The sequence below is a fragment of the Lepisosteus oculatus genome, unplaced genomic scaffold (assembly GCF_040954835.1).
Source record: "Lepisosteus oculatus isolate fLepOcu1 unplaced genomic scaffold, fLepOcu1.hap2 HAP2_SCAFFOLD_63, whole genome shotgun sequence".
NCBI classification, from domain to species: Eukaryota; Metazoa; Chordata; class Actinopteri; order Semionotiformes; family Lepisosteidae; genus Lepisosteus; species Lepisosteus oculatus.
The window spans coordinates 607,583-623,665 of record NW_027168182.1 but is presented as its reverse complement, the minus strand read 5'-3'; the positions used below and the strand labels follow the sequence as shown (position 1 = coordinate 623,665).

The window sequence follows — 16,083 nt, the reverse complement described above, 5'->3', positions numbered from 1 at the left end:
ATTTATCCGTATAATAGAACTCCAACCATTTATGTATAATGAACGTCTAAATATAGACGTATAATTGACGTTTAACTTTAGACGTATATTAGAATTTCATTCTAGACGAATTGTAGACCACATTTAGACGTCTAAGATATGCGTTTAATAGACGTATATTATACGTCTTTTGCCCAATGGGTTACGTCTCAACAGAAACGCTCTTTAGCTCTTTCAGCGTTATGCAGAGAACATCGTCTGTCGAGATCACTTTTGAGTCAGCGCGAAACGCCGTGTGCTGTCAGTTTGATTTCATATTGCTCGTAGCGGCGCCCGGCTTTTGTCTGTCAAACGTTAGGTTGCGCTTCTTCATGCTGCATCGTCGGCATGAGTGGAGCTTTATAAACGTCTGTACTTACTGCGCCCCATAAGAAATCGTTTGTCCCCGTTCAAAAGAGATTGTGCGATGTCCTGCAGCAAACCTTTGACAGTTTGAAAAGAGGAATTTATTCTGCTTCCTGTGCGTGCAGTAGTTACAAAGTTGAACGCCTTTACACGATCTGCTGCAGTTTTCAGTGGGCGGGCTTTGTCAAATGGCTTGGAAAAACGCACTGTGTTTCGGCTCGGGAAACATCATGAGCAGTGTCCTGCATGTTTTCTGTGTATAGCTGTCTTTTAACGCATACAGAATTCATTCGAAATCATTGATTTCTCCAATTAACAAGGGTCCCTTAAAGGATGAGTCAAAGTAACGTCTAATCGGATTAGTTTCCTTAGAGCTGGTTCAGAGTTTGCTCAAGAGTTTACCTTTCACAGATGCGCAAAGAAGAATGTTGGGGGTGCACGCTTCAAGGCGCCTTACAGCTGTAGGGAGTGATTCGAGACGATTCGTGGCGTGTGCTCGTTCCCATATACCGTACGACCCGGGGTGCAGTGCTAGGATGACGTACAATACCGCTTGGGCACGTAACGGCGTTATATGCAAGTGCAGGACGTGAGGGTTTTCGTTTGTTCGTTTCGTTTTGCTCTGCTTTGCTTTGTTTTGCTTTCCATCGCGTTGGTAAGAGCGTAAATAAAAAGGCGATTCCTGTGTCTACCACTAATGTAAGAGCTATTTCAAGTGCGACGTGGTGCGGCTTTTCAAATGCTTGTGGGCATTTCTCTGTTGTTGATTCTTTTTTTGTGTGTAACAAAGTGGCATTTTCATGTCCGGACGGGGAGACTTTATCATTCCGACATGAAGCCACCCTTAAGTCCTCTGAGGCGTGTCTGTCTGCAAGGCTTGTATTTTGGAAATGTTTTTTTGAAACGGAGAACGACTTTGAAATAGGCTTCCGCCGGCGCCTCGCGATCCAGGTAAGATTGTAGCAAGAACGCAGCGGCGGTGGGGCTTGCTGTAGTCGTGGCTGAGTGGTTAAGGCGATGGACTAGAAATCCATTGGGGTCTCCCCGCACAGGTTCCAATCCTGCCGACTACGTTGTCCGCCTTCAGTCGGTGTGTTTCGGCACAAGCAAAGAAGCGCGCCTCTTTGCTGTTCCTGGTGGTTTTAAAACGCCCAATCGCTTGTACCCGCTGCCTTGGAAATAAGTTCTTCAGCGTCCGCAAATGGCATTTTGCAGCTGGAAGCAGATGTCGACGCGTTTTGCACAGAGCACCAAAAAAGCGTCTTTTTTGAAGGTCCAGGCACTGAGCATTGGTGGTTCAGTGGTAGAATTCTCCACTACCACGCGGGAGGCTCGGGTTCGATTCCCGGCCAATGCAGTGGCTTTTGCAGCGAGCGGCTCCATCACTTGCATCCCCTTGCAACTCGCAACTGAAAACCCACTGAAGCTAAGCAGGTGTGAGCCAGGTCAGTACCTGGATGAGGATGAGCTACAGGGAAAAACAAAGCTTCCAGCTGGAAGCGGTGTTAATGGTGCCGGCTGGGGGGCGCTCACCCTGAGGTCTGTGCGGGTCCCAATGCCCCAGTATAGTGACGGAGATGCTGTGTTGTAAAAGGGCGCTGTCTTTTGGATGAGATGTAAAACCGAGGTCACAGCGCTCTGTGGTCATTCAAAATGACCACCAAAACCTTTGACAAAAGCTCTTGGTAATTGATGGTCTTCAATAATGCTTCTCCTTTAGGTACATTTTAAATCAGCTGAAAAATGCTGTGAAATGGGGGGGCACTTCAGGCCAGTGTAGGATTTGGGTTACAAGAACCATGAAACTGCACGAGAAAGCCCGTACACTGAATTACACGGCTTTCTATTCAAAGGAGGACAAAAGAAATTCCCTGAGTTCGATTTTTTGCAGCACAGAGAGGAGCACTGTTGTGAGGCCGGTTAGCTCAGTTGGTTTGAGCGTGGTGCTAATAACGCCAAGGTCACGGGTTCGAGCCCCGTACTGGTCAGGTCCTTTTCTCCTCTCTTACCAAAGCTGTTAGGTTCCTTTCCGTGGTGAGAGGGGTTGTCATGCAACGCTGCCACATAGTGCCGACAGACAAGAGTGTTGCGGGAGAAGAGAAAAGTGTTTGAAGATTTAAGAGTGTCTTAGGTGGAGCCAAAATCAAGTGTCACAAATACAAGTGGGAGGATTTCCAATGTTTAATATGGTAAAAATAAGCGGAAGTTATCTGCCGGTCCGGCACAGTCTGCCATGCTTTTGTCATATACTGTAAAGTGGTGTCGAACTGGGTGTCGAACTGGAGCCTCACCATTTGCATATGTGAGGCTCCAGTTATACATCGAGTGTCACATTAAATGACAAAAATGAAGAGAGTTAAAGCAGCTGGAGAGGTTTTCTTACAACTTTTGAGCTGACACAGTTTTGGAAAATGTTTCCTTCACGCTGCACTGTACAACATAGGCAGCCAAGAGTCTCCAAAACAAAACAGAATTGACAGATAGGAGAAAATTCCCACTCATCCTGAAGTTCCCAAAATCCAGCACTGAGCGTAAACAAAGTGTCTAAGTAGCGTGGGAATGCTAACCCTAACCCTAGCTGGAGTTTGAGCAATCCAGCACTGAGCGTAAAAAGATGAGTCAAAGTAACGTCTAATCGGATTAGTTTCCTTAGAGCTGGTTCAGAGTTTGTTCAACAGTTTACCTTTCACAGATGGGCAAAGAAGAAAGTTGGGGGTGCACGCTTCAAGGCACCTTACAGCTGTAGGGAGTGATTCAAGACGATTCGTGGCGTGTGCTCGTTCCCATATACCGTACGCCCCGGGGTGCAGTGCTAGGATGACGTACAATACCGCTTGGGCACGTAACGGCGTTATATGCAAGTGCGGGACGTGAGGGTTTTCGTTTGTTCGTTTTGTTTTGCTCTGCTTTGCTTTGTTTCGTGGTCAAGAGGCGTAAGGTAAGTCGTAATCCAGGGAGAACACTGGTGGCAAACAGTCCGAGGTGAGAGGCGAGGTCCAAAGTCAAAAAGGCAGAAGGGGAGTCCAATATCCAGAATAAACGAGGTAATGGAAAAAATGCCAGGTAGAGCTCTCAAGGAATAGACTCAATACTGAGCAGCGGGAAGCAGGTAAAGATGGTAAAAATAGCACCGTGTACCGCACGGTGGAGTGTGTGCAGGTGGGTTAACTCGTGCGGCAGCGTTTGTTAATAATCACCCACTGCTGGTGCTGATTAGATCGCTTAAGAGTTGGTCTTAACTGCCTGGCGGTCATGACAAGCTCCTCTTTAAGCTGTGGTTTAGTTTTGCAATCGTGTTTCTAGAGCAGTTATTTATGGGGGTGGGTGGGTCTTTCACAGAGGCTCAGGACAAATCCCCCACATGAAATTTTACTGTGTGCGTTCAGACAGTCACAGGTCAAGAGCCAGGCAGGAGGACAATGGACAGAAGAGCCAACGAACTAAAAATAAAAGAACGAATATGAAAAAGCCACCATCTTTTTCTTTTTGACATTTTCCGACTTTCATGCAAGCCAGGACAAAGTTGCTCGTAGCTACTTGTGGATTCAAATACTCTATCGAGTGCTTTGATGAGTTTTTGCAATTTGATTGTCGTCCTGTCAGCCTGTTTCTGTTTTTTTTTTCAATCTAGGGATGGAAAGTATGAGGGAAATGATGGAGCAATCAATAACCGCTCCGGAAAAATGGCAGAAAGGAATGGTCCGTCAATAAGGACATTTGTGAAGCAGAGGAGTGACATCACCACAAAGGCGACACATTCTGCTGATGGTTTTGGTGAATAATGATTGAGGCGCGTTAAGAGAAAGGTAGCTGTGTCAGGATGCGTAGGCTGCAAAGGATCAAGCAAAGGTTTACTCCATGCTGAAAAGAGAAGAAAAGAAGCACAATGTTTCGACTGTGGAGCCTTCTGCGCCATCTTCTTTAGCGGTGATGATGTTTACATTGGAAAAACGGAGACATGCGTCCCTGGGTGGCCTTGAACCACCAACCTTTCGGTTAACAGCCGAACGCGCTAACCGATTGCGCCACAGAGACTGACGGCCGCTTGTGCTCTCTACATTTGCAGGTTTATGGTCAAAGAAAACAATCACTTGCGCTTCTTGCAGCCGGCAATCTTTTTCCACTGACAACCAAGAAATGGATTTCATCTTTCACAAGCTGTATGGATTTCTTCAAAAACAAGTTATTCCAGAAAGGAAATGAATTCTTGCATTAAACTGAACCAAGCTGTACATGTTTGTCTGAAATGAGACATTCGGCACAACAAGACATGGAGAGAGGCACCGCTGGTATTCAGACCCAGGATCGCCTGCTTACTAGGCGGGCACTTTAAGCCACTAGGGAACAGCACCAGCGGAGCACCGCGCTTTTACAGACACTTAGACACATCTGCATTCGGTGTGCACTTAACCTGCTCTCTGAGCCCGTTGCCTCCGTCCCATTTAATAGCAGAACTGACGCCAAGAGAAATGATGAGAAATAGCATTTATCGGGCACTTTTCATGTCCAAGGAGCTCAATGCCCTTGACACCTCCCCAAGGCGACAGAGCTGTGCATTCTTTGGTGACACCATTTTTTCTTTTGTTTAATTTCTATACTTATTGATAGAATAAAAACGATATGTCATGTACTGTAAGGGAAATGTCTCTTTTCATGGGGAAAGCTAGCACCAGCAAATGTTGTGTTTAGAAGAAGTGATTTAACATGACACGTGACCTAATTTACCGGAGCAAAAGCTCACCCAGCAAGCCCTGCTTTACTTCTACAGGAGAGAAGTACTGTAGAGTCTGCTAGATGTTCAGCTGGGTAGCTACTTCAGCATGCCTCGGCTGCAAAGGATCAAGTAATAGGTTTATTGCATGCTGAAAAGAGAAGAACGGAAACACAGCATTTCGACTGTGAGGTCTTCTCACACCTGAAGAAGCCTCACACCTGTAAAAGGCTCCATGGTTTTCTTTCTTCTCTTTTCAACATGGAATACACCTATTGTCTGCAAGATGTGACAATTTCATGGTGTTTTGGAAGAAAACCTTTTTTCTTTGAATTCAAAATCAATCGGAATTTCAGCACGACACATCAACACTTTTTCTGTTCTCTGTGGTAGAGTGCAAGCGCATGTTCCATGGGCCAGTGTCGTAATGGATAACGCGTTTGACTTCGAATCAGAAGATTGTAGGTTGGAGTCCTGCCTGGCTCGTGAGGCTTTTAAACCTCTCAGGTTCCTCGGTAACAGGTTGCCGTCATGTATATGAACTATAAAAAAGCATTTGCCACAACCCGTAAATTAGCACGCAAGTGCGGGCTAGTTAACACAGAACTGTATGGAGATCATCTCCAGCTCCGAGCTCAATTGCAATGAAAAAACATGCAGAACAGAACTGGAGAGCAGCTGAATTTGTGCTCAGTAGGGTGGGGAGGACTCAGCATTGCTATTGTTCTAATTATTATGAACTGCAGGGGATCTGAATCAGAACATGTCAGTTAGTTTGATCATTGCGTCAATATGTAGGCCACGTTAATATAGAATTATTACTTTGTCTGTCTCTTCTTTGTATATAGCTGAATGTCCCTGACAATTTCATGTTGCCTGCGATGTGTCCCCTCTCCCCACAGCAGTGGCAGATGACCAGCCGTCATCGCTCCCCCAGCATCGTCGCGCTGGGCGTCTCCTCCTCCCCATCTGATTCCCCGTGCGCCCCTCCGTTGGCGCCCACCGGTTTCCTCGAATACGGCATCAGTCTGCTCAGCCAGAGCCAGGGCCTGCTCCAAGGGGACCAGTGCGGCCAGCATCACGTGGCACTGCACCTCAGTCGGCGCCGGGGCCAGGAACGCCTGGAGCGCTATTTCCCGGTGGGCCTCCTCCGGGAGAGTAGGGTAACCCTGGCGGGCTAAGTAGGCCACGTCTGCGGCTGTTACCTTCACTGTTACCTGGATACCTCTTTATCTAGAACTCACTCTTCCCCCTGCCTGTCTGGCTTCTTTTAATCCTTCTGTGCCCGGATTGCAGCGGGTAAGATATTTTTCCAAGAAAAAAAGAGAAATTAAAAAAAGAGAAATTTCACCAGAGCCCCTGCTCATGTCTAATTTTTAGTTTAGAAGGATTCAAGCAGGATTTTGGATGAAAGGCAGCGACCTTAATCAAGCCCAAATCATAATTGAACCCATTCAGAGCCTACATTACATTTTAGTGTTTCATTCTGAGCAGAATGCCCTCACACCTGAAGAAGGCTTGCGTTTTCTTCTCTTTTAAGCATGTGTACAATGCTGTAATACAATTTAAAATAATTAAAAGTTTAAAAAGTATCAACTAAACTCCATTAATATCGAGTGTCTTTTATACAGCTTTTATACAGCTTTTAAGTATAGATTACACTTTTCTAAAATGTATTTAAAAAATAAAAACGATTACTAATCTAATCTTTCCACGTTTGATCCCAAAATCCCAAGAAAAATTAATCTAAACTAGGAGAAAGCTATGCTGAAAGTTTATTAATATACTTAGAAGACAAAGATAACAATTTATGTTGCATTTGTCTGATTGTGAATCAAAAAATACATTTAATTAACTGCTCTCAGTGACAGCTGACAATCCTCCATACACTCAAGTGAAAAATTAGTAATGCCAATGTAAACGTCGTATTTACAATTTGTTGATAATAGAAATGTTAAGTTCTCTAAAGCTTTTTGAGGCAGCAAAAGATTTGAACACCCTATATTGTAATGAGCTGCTGAGCTGAGAATGGGTTATGTTCCTGCTGTCAGAGGGGGTGGAAAGTGCCCGCGGTTATTTAATTAGTATTATAATTCACACTGATTCCCTTGCAAAGGTATGGACATAAGAATATTCGTGCGTGGTCAAAAAATGGCATTAAGCACTTAAAATTAATATGGTTAATAAGAGTAAACTGGAACATGCTGTAACAAGATCGGCTAAACTGGGATCTATCGCTTACGCCTGAAATTGGAGCTGCTGTCGCAGTGAATAGCGACTAATAAGTCTGTCTTTCTGTGGGGGGAAGGGAATCTGATCTGATCTGCAAACCTCCAACAGAGCTGTTCAACTGGTTTTTGTCGGGCACATCAAGTGTCAGGTGTAAGCGATAAATATATTTAGCTGAAAAGCTGTACAACGCAAGACATTTCAGTACTCTAGGTTTCGTGAAAAAGCACATTGTGCTTCTGTAATACAGTTTAAAATAATTAAAAGTCTAAACAGTATCAGCTTATGTATGGGTTGTAATTTAAAAAAAGTCAAAAACCGCACTCAAAATGCAATTTAGCGCTTTCTGGCAAGAGGAGACACCCAAATTAATAATGTAACATGCTACTGTTTGTGCATGGATATAGTTATAATGCTATTTCCTTAGACACGTGATTCCATGTTTTATTTTGAATCCCCGGCGGAACCGGGCATCCATAAGAATCAAGTACTGTAACAGGTTTATTCTATGCTGAAAAAAAAGAAGAAAGAAAACACATTCCATAAGAATCAGCGCCTTTATATAGCGCCTTTAAAGGTGGCTTCTCAAAACGCTTTACAGGATAAAAACAACAATAACAACAACAACAACAACAATATTGTGTTTCATTGCACTTTGACAGATTGTCTTTAAATCAACTGTTGATTTAAAGTTTGACAGTAAATGTTTATATTGTAACGCATACAGCCTCCATTTCTTATTAAAAATGTAGCCTAAGAGGGGGGGTCTGCTCTCACAATCCTCCATATACTCAAGTGAAAAATTAATAATGCCAATGTAAACATCGTATTTACAATTTGTTGATAATAAAAATGTTAAGTTTTTTAAAGCTTTGTGATAGTTTACCCAGTTTACCCATTGTTATTAAAAATGACTTGGATTCGAACATGTTGTGATATTTAGAAATATAAAAGTCAATTAACTGTCAATTTCCATATTTATGTCTTTATTTAGCGGTTTCATTAGTGACAAAGGCTAAACTTTCTTGGAAAAATGTCTTTGCTGTCTTGCTGATACGTTAAGCTTTCTAAACTCAGCCACAAAGTCATGTGACTGATTTTTCGCCCTGTTTCGTTGGTTAAACGCAATGATCACAAGCACCACCATGGTAACTGGGACATGTAGTTTTTAATTCAGATTGAATTATAACTGTACGTACTGTAGCGGCGAGGCTTATTAATAAGACAGAATTAAGTGTTGCTGTGCTTTCCCAAATGAGGCCCCATCTCCCTCTTCATCTCTGTGGTGCAGTCACAGAGAAGCTATTCATGCAGACTGATTTAAAGATGTTTTCTTTTGATAAGGTACAGCTCCCAAATGGGGATGCACTTAGCTAAGCCTGGCTATCATGATCAATGGTCATCCATTGGCGCCTAAAGGTCTGCAAGATTCCAAGAGAGAGCCTCATCCAAGTGGTCTACAACCCCAAGGTCAACATCACCAGAGCACCGTCGCAAGCTGAACAGCAAAGCCTGGCATAGAGCCAGGGAGCGCGGATTAGACAGCAACAAGCCTGCAACTGCTTTGTGCCCGCAGGAGATCTGAATCCCCAGAGATTGGATGAGTATTCAACTTCACTGCATGACAGCTCGAGAATTCAATTGTTATCCCAACCAGTTGATATCAATTTAATTCCTAAGAGTTATGTACTTGTTTTGAGTATCTAGTGTAGAAGTTATAACCAAGTTCATTTACGAAACGGTCTAAATGAATGATATACTGAACGTATGTCCTCTTGATATATGTAACTCTTTGTAACTGACTGAATATATACCTTTTGTATTCTGATAACCCTCTCGATAAGATCTGTTAGGTTTACATGCATATTCTATGTATTAATAAATGTATCCTCGTGTATTAGTACCTGTGTGTGTGCGTTGTTTGAGTTATGTCGCATGGTTGGATTCTAAAGCCATCAAAAGAATCAACTTTGTGATTTACTGCTACAATGAATAATTGTCTCAGTAAATCCCAAATCCTACAGAACTAGTGCCTTCAGAGAGCACACTACAGATGTTACCTATTTATCGTTGAACAGGATGTATGTGATGTGGCGACTAGGTTCAATTTTGTATCCTCTTTAAAAGATTAAGGATTGGGGTGAGTGTGATTTACCACCCTTTCAGCTAAGAACCCGACGTGCGGACCGTTTAAGCTGCATAGACTCGGTCGTTTAACTCTTCTCCATTAGCAGGGTTAAGGTTAAAGAAAAAAACATTGCTGACCTCTTTTTTTTTTTGCCAGCCGCGAGCGCTGATTAGCAAGGTTTGTATTTCATGTTTTGCAAGTTGCATCCATTTTAAGAAAAACAAGTCGTTCAAGACAGGAAATGAATGCTTGCATTTAATTAAGTCTAGCCGTAGGCGGTTGTCCATAATGACCAGTTCTGTTCGAAAAGACAGAACAAAAAAGGCACCGCTGAGATTCAGAGCCAGGGTCTCCTGTTTACTAGGCAGGCGCTTTAAGCAACTAAGCCACGGCGCCCCAGGAGCGCTGTCCTTTTGCAGCCACTTGGACACACCACTCAGACACATCTGCATTCGGTGTGTGCTCCGCCTGCTCGCTGAGCAAGTTGCCACCTTTACATACAATAGCAACATCAACACCAAGAGAAAGGGTGACAAATGGCTTTTATCTGGAACTTTTCATGTCCAAGGAGCTCAATGTGCTTTCTGTGTACAACAGGGCCACTGATCTCCACACTGGCCATTGAACCACAGCAGTGGCTTGCTGGCTTGACATCTCCCAAGGAAAATGTTGAAATCGCATGTGGAACAGGAAAATGACCCTCGAGTACGAGGGAAAAAAAAGAAAAAGATCATCTGGAGCGCGCCAACCCATGTCCGGACAGCCCGCTTCTGTCGACGAGGTGGCCGAGTGGTTAAGGCGATGGACTGCTAATCCATTGTGCTCTGCACGCATGGGTTCAAATCCCATCCTCGTCGCTCTCCTTGTCTGACACGTATGCCCGTTTGGCATCGGCCATCCTGTCGTTTGCTCCGGTTCTAGAGCTGTACATTTTCTAGCGGTGGCTGAACATGGTATAGTAGGCTAACGTCGGTATCGAGCAGTAACAGTAATGGTATTTACGTGCCGCTGCTGCCAAGTAGCTCTGGTTTGAGACCGCGTTTTCACTTACTTGCAACGCAAACAGAGAAAGCGATTTTTGACAGTCTCTCGAGAGACTGCGCTAGGTGTTTAGGGATAGACTTTGTCAGTTCCCCCGGGATGGTGGCCTCTCAAATAGTTTGTGATTCCTCTAGACGTTTATACAGTAGAAGCCTGCTTCGTGGCTTAAATCAAAGCTAAGGAAACGAGTTAGAGGTCTGATGCAGAACTGCGAATTCAATGAAGGGGAACACTACAGTACATTGCACTGTATGTGTGAGGAAAGCTGCCCCCTTCAGTCCCTTGTCGACCGAACAGAGGACTGTAAAGGATACCGCCAAGAAACTTAAGGATGCTGGTTGGAATCCAGCTCCAAAGAAGCCCCTCTGGGTGTTATGTCATCAAAAAGTAAGAACAGTGAATCTCCCTTTGATCAAAAGCGCAACAGAGCTGTTTTCTGTGGAGCAGGTTTCAGACCCGTAGACCTGTTTTATTTGTAGGGCAGGGCGCATTCCCAAACGCGAATCTCCTGTTTTAGAAATGCTTTGGGCGGCGTGAAGTGAAAATAAGAAGTGGGCTCCAGATGCACATGGAAGCAATCAAGTGTTTCATCCGAGCTGTTTCAAAGACTGCCCAAGAGCTTTCCTTTCACAGAGGCGCAACGATTAATGATGGGGGTGCACCCTTCAATGCGCCTTACGACTCTAGGGAGTGATTGAGACGATTCGTAGCGTGTGCTCATTTCCCTCTATTCCCCGTGTTGCAGTGGTAGGATGACGTAAGTTCCTGCTTCGACATGTAACGGCATTATAATCAAGTGCAGGAGCTGAGGGCTTTTGTTTTGTTTCGTTTTCCATGGCGTTTGTAAGCACGCAAATCAAAGGCAATTCCTGCGTCTAACAGGAATGTAAATGCTTTTGAAAGTGCAGTGTGGTGCAGCTTGTAAAATCCTTATCCACATTTATGGTTTGTTGCTGTTTTTTCTGTCTGCCAAAGCTGCATTTTGACATCCGGACGGGGAGACTTTATCATTTGAACGTGAAGCCAGCCTTAAACCCTCTGAGGCGTGTCTGTCTGCCGGCACGTATTTTGTCAAAGGTATTTATTTTTTTTTAACGGAGAGCAACTTTGAAAAGGTTTCCGCAGCCACGTCGCACTCCGTGTTACATTAAAGGAGGAATGCGGCGATGGCGAACTCGCTGTAGTCGTGGCCGAGTGGTTAAGGCGATGGACTCGAAATCCGTTGGGGACTCCCCGCGGAGGTTCGAATCCTGCCGATTACGGCGTCTGCCCCACGTCTCCTTGTGCCTGTGCGGTAAAGGCGAAGTGCCACTTCTCCTTTCCTGGTACTATAAAAACGCTAAATCGCTTGCCCCCGCCGCCATGGAAATGAGTTCTTCAGATAACCACACATCTTGCGTTCGCACCTCTGGTGTTCTACTTATGCCTTTGAAAACCTAATGAATAAAACTGAAAGAACCGACACGATATGTAGGTGCTCGTAAAGCACGCATTAAAGAACTGTTAACAGCAAGGGTTTCAGTGGGTTAACTGAGGAGAAGGCGTGATCGCTAATTGTTGACTTTTTATTTGGTGTTAGAAACACTCTTACTGTGCATGACGTGCAACAAATTTAGCCACAGAAATTGCATCACGCTTTCATGTATGGTATTGCAGACACCAACGTTGCCTAGATAGAAAACCGAAATAGCCGTGGGTTTGCTTGCTGGTCTGAAGGATCTCTCTTCGAATCTCTATCATTTGTCAATTGAAGAAAAAGGTGCTGCAGTCTGATACGATCAGAATCAAACCCGCAGCTGTTGTTCGACTTTATTTCTTGACTAATTACAACTGAGTGTCGCATGAGCAGTTACGTAAACTTGTCTGATATATTTGAACACAAATGCCGTTCTTCAATTAAAACTAACAGTACATTGTCAGGGACATTCAGTTCTATACAAACAAGAGACAGACAAGAGAATATTTCTACCTTTCATGTGGACTACGTGTTGACTTATTGATTGGAATAATTGAAAAGTTCAGGTTCATAGCCGATGCAGTGCGTGCTAATTAGAACAACAGCAACTCTGAGCTCTCAGCACCGTACTGAGCCCAGGTGTTTTTCTAAAGCTGTCAGGTGCAGTTCATTTACATGAAGGAAATCTCTTACTGAGTACGATTACAACGCAGTAAGTAGCACAAACTACTTAGGGGAGTAGCCCGATGCGTTTAAAAACGACCCGAGCCAGGCAGGAGTCGAACTTACAACCTCCTGATCCGTAGTCAAACGCGTTATCCATTGCGCCACTGGCCGTCGTGTGACACTGCAGGACTGCAACCCGGTGAGCTCAGCACTGCAACTAGTAAACTATTACCCCCGGTCCATTCTTTTCCAAAAGTGAGAAACACCTGTTTTCTACATTTTGTCTGTTTTAAAACCATATCTCTTTAAACTAAACCAAGAGTTTGTCTTTTGCACTGATATTCTGATTCATTTCGATTTCAAAGAAAAAAAAACCTACCTTCCAAAGCATCATAAAATTGTCCCTTCTTCCAGACTCTACTTCTCTCTTGTAGTAGTACAGCAGACCTTTCCAGGTGAGCAGATCACAGAGTCCGAAATGAGCTTCCTCCATCAAGCAAAGTACCTGAACATGACTCTGTCTTCATAAAAGCGCCCCTGTAATAAAGAAATTAAATCCGAAATCAAGAGGGCAGTTGCCTACTGAAATACAAGAAGTCATCAATTTTAACCTAGCAACAAATTAAAGGCTGCATCTATACAAGTACGATTCTAGAAATGCTCACCAGATTACGTTTTAAGAAGGAACTGCGCCTCAGGTTCCGCCGAGATCTTAACTCGGATGGCAGGATTCAGAGTCCGGAGTGCGGACTGATGGCGCACGGAGGGTCCATATACTGTGGATCCCTCAGTGATCTTCCGCGTATTCAAACCGCCAGCGTGTGACTCCCCTGTCCCCGTGACCTCATTGCTCTGCTCTCTCCTCTGTGCAGCCGAGCCCGATTCACGGTAAAGTGAAAAAAAAAGATGCCCTCAACGTGAGATTGACTCTGGAGCGAGGATAGATGTTACCTTTTTATCATTGAACAGGATGTATGTGATGTGGCGACTAGGTTCAATTTTGTATCCTCTTTAAAAGATTAAGGACTGGGGTGAGCGTGATTTACCACCCTTTCAGCTAAGAACCCGACGTGCGCACCGTTTAAGCTGCATAGACTCGGTCGTTTAACTCTTCTCCATTAGCAGGGTTAAGGTTAAAGAAAAAAAACATTGCTGACTTCTTTTTTTTTGCCAGCCGCTAGCGCTGATTAGCAAGGTTTGTATTTCATGTTTTGCAAGTTGCATCCATTTTAAGAAAAACAAGTCGCTTAAAGACAGGAAATGAATACTTGCATTTAATTAAGTCTAGCTGTAGGCGGTTGTCCATAATGACCAGTTCTGTTCGAGAAGACAGAACAAAAAAGGCACCGCTGGGATTCAGAGCCAGGGTCTCCTGTTTACTAGGCAGGCGCTTTAAGCAACTAAGCCACGGCGCCCCAGGAGCGCTGTCCTTTTGCAGCCACTTGGACACACCACTCAGACACATCTGGATTCGGTGTGTGCTCCGCCTGCTCGCTGAGCAAGTTGCCACCTTTACATACAATAGCAACATCAACACCAAGAGAAAGGGTGACAAATGGCTTTTATCTGGAACTTTTCATGTCCAAGGAGCTCAATGTGCTTTCTATGTACAACAGGGCCACTGATCTCCACACTGGCCATTGAACCACAGCAGTGGCTTGCTGGCTTGACATCTCCCAAGGAAAATGTTGAAATCGCATGTGGAACAGGAAAATGACCCTCGAGTACGAGGGAAAAAAAAGAAAAGATCATCTGGAGCGCGCCAACCCATGTCCGGACAGCCCAGTTTCCTTGACGATGTGGCTGAGTGGTTAAGGCGATGGACTGCTAATCCATTGTGCTCTTCACGCATGGGTTTGAATCCCATCCTCGTCGCGCTCCATGTCTGACACGTGTGCCCGTTCGGCGTTGGCCCTCCTGTCGTTTGCTCCGGTCCTAGAGCCGTACATTTTCTAGCGGTGGCTGAACATGGTATAGTAGGCTAACGTCGGTATCGAGCAGTAACAGTAACGGTATTTACGTGCCGCTGCTGCCAAGTAGCTCTGGTTTGAGACCGCGTTTTCACTTACTTGCAACGCAAACAGAGAAAGCGATTTTTGACAGTCTCTCGAGAGACTGCGCTAGGTGTTTAGGGATAGACTTTGTCAGGTCCCCCTGGGATGGTGGCCTCTCAAATAGTTTGTGATTCCTCTAGAAGTTTATACAGTAGAAGCCTGCTTCGTGGCTTAAATCCAAGCTAAGGAAACGAGTTAGAGGTCTGATGCAGAACTGCGAATTCAATGAAGGGGAACACTACAGTACATTGCACTGTATGTGTGAGGAAAGCTGCCCCCTTCAGTCCCTTGTCGACCGAACAGAGGACTGTAAAGGATACCGCCAAGAAACTTAAGGATGCTGGTTGGAATCCAGCTCCAAAGAAGCCCCTTTGGGTGTTATGTCATCAAAAAGTAAGAACAGTGAATCTCCCTTTGATCAAAAGCGCAACAGAGCTGTTTTCTGTGGAGCAGGTTTCAGACCCGTAGACCTGTTTTATTTGTAGGGCAGGGCGCATTCCCAAACGCGAATCTCCTGTTTTAGAAATGCTTTGGGCGGCGTGAAGTGAAAATAAGAAGTGGGCTCCAGATGCACATGGAAGCAATCAAGTGTTTCATCCGAGCTGTTTCAAAGACTGCCCAAGAGCTTTCCTTTCACAGAGGCGCAACGATTAATGATGTGGGTGCACCCTTCAATGCGCCTTACGACTCTAGGGAGTGATTGAGACGATTTGTAGCCTGTGCTCATTTCTCTCTATTCCCCGTGTTGCAGTGGTAGGATGACGTAAATTACTGCTTCGACATGTAACGGCATTATAATCAAGTGCAGGAGCTGAGCCACGGCGCCCCAGGAGTGTTGTCCTTTTGCAGCCACTTAGACACACCTTTAGAAAAACATTTTGTTAACAGGCATTCTGCCTCAGCCTAAACACCTATAGCTTGCAAAGCGCATGCTATTAGACAGGCACCTCTGCAAGACCTTAAGAGTCTCTTAAACTAGTGATAGTAAGGTGTTCCCAATGGGCGATGTTCGGCTTTCAAATCCTCTCTCCGTGGAAGCGCCGAGATGCAGCTGTTTAAGGCTTAGAAGCAGCTGACTGTTTCACTACCTAGCTGATCACTGTCAGTCAGGGAGCTCAGAGGTGAAAAGCCTGTCTAAGAGACAATTCGCCGTCGATCAGTTCAATATGTTCCGTACCAGCTCGGCGCACCCGAGATCATCTTGGTAGCCGTGTAGCTCATATGAGTGAGACCGTGTGTGTGTACCACCGTGATTGGATGCCGGCCCTTCTCAGGTCACAGTAAACCTTCTGCTCAAAAAAAGTGAGGTAAAACCTCACTCTGCACAGTAAAACCTCAAAAAAAGTGAGGTTTTTTTTAATCTCTGACCAAGGGAAACGTTTCATTTTTTCAAAGAAATGTTTGTTAAATAATG

General features: G+C 44.7%; 5 non-coding genes across 5 annotated transcripts; 4 read left to right on the top strand and 1 right to left on the bottom strand.

Moving 5' to 3' along the window:
• The first annotated feature begins 1,670 nt into the window (after positions 1-1,670).
• On the top strand, positions 1,671-1,741 carry trnag-acc (transfer RNA glycine (anticodon ACC)). The gene has a single exon. It is a non-coding gene; the product is annotated as a tRNA-Gly (tRNA).
• A 557-nt stretch (positions 1,742-2,298) lies between these two features.
• Positions 2,299-2,372, top strand: trnai-aau (transfer RNA isoleucine (anticodon AAU)). The gene has a single exon. It is a non-coding gene; the product is annotated as a tRNA-Ile (tRNA).
• A 1,973-nt stretch (positions 2,373-4,345) lies between these two features.
• trnan-guu (transfer RNA asparagine (anticodon GUU)) lies at positions 4,346-4,419 on the bottom strand. Its single transcript has one exon. It is a non-coding gene; the product is annotated as a tRNA-Asn (tRNA).
• A 5,808-nt stretch (positions 4,420-10,227) lies between these two features.
• Positions 10,228-10,309, top strand: trnas-gcu (transfer RNA serine (anticodon GCU)). Its single transcript has one exon. It is a non-coding gene; the product is annotated as a tRNA-Ser (tRNA).
• A 1,364-nt stretch (positions 10,310-11,673) lies between these two features.
• On the top strand, positions 11,674-11,755 carry trnas-cga (transfer RNA serine (anticodon CGA)). The gene has a single exon. It is a non-coding gene; the product is annotated as a tRNA-Ser (tRNA).
• The last annotated feature ends 4,328 nt before the right edge of the window (positions 11,756-16,083 follow it).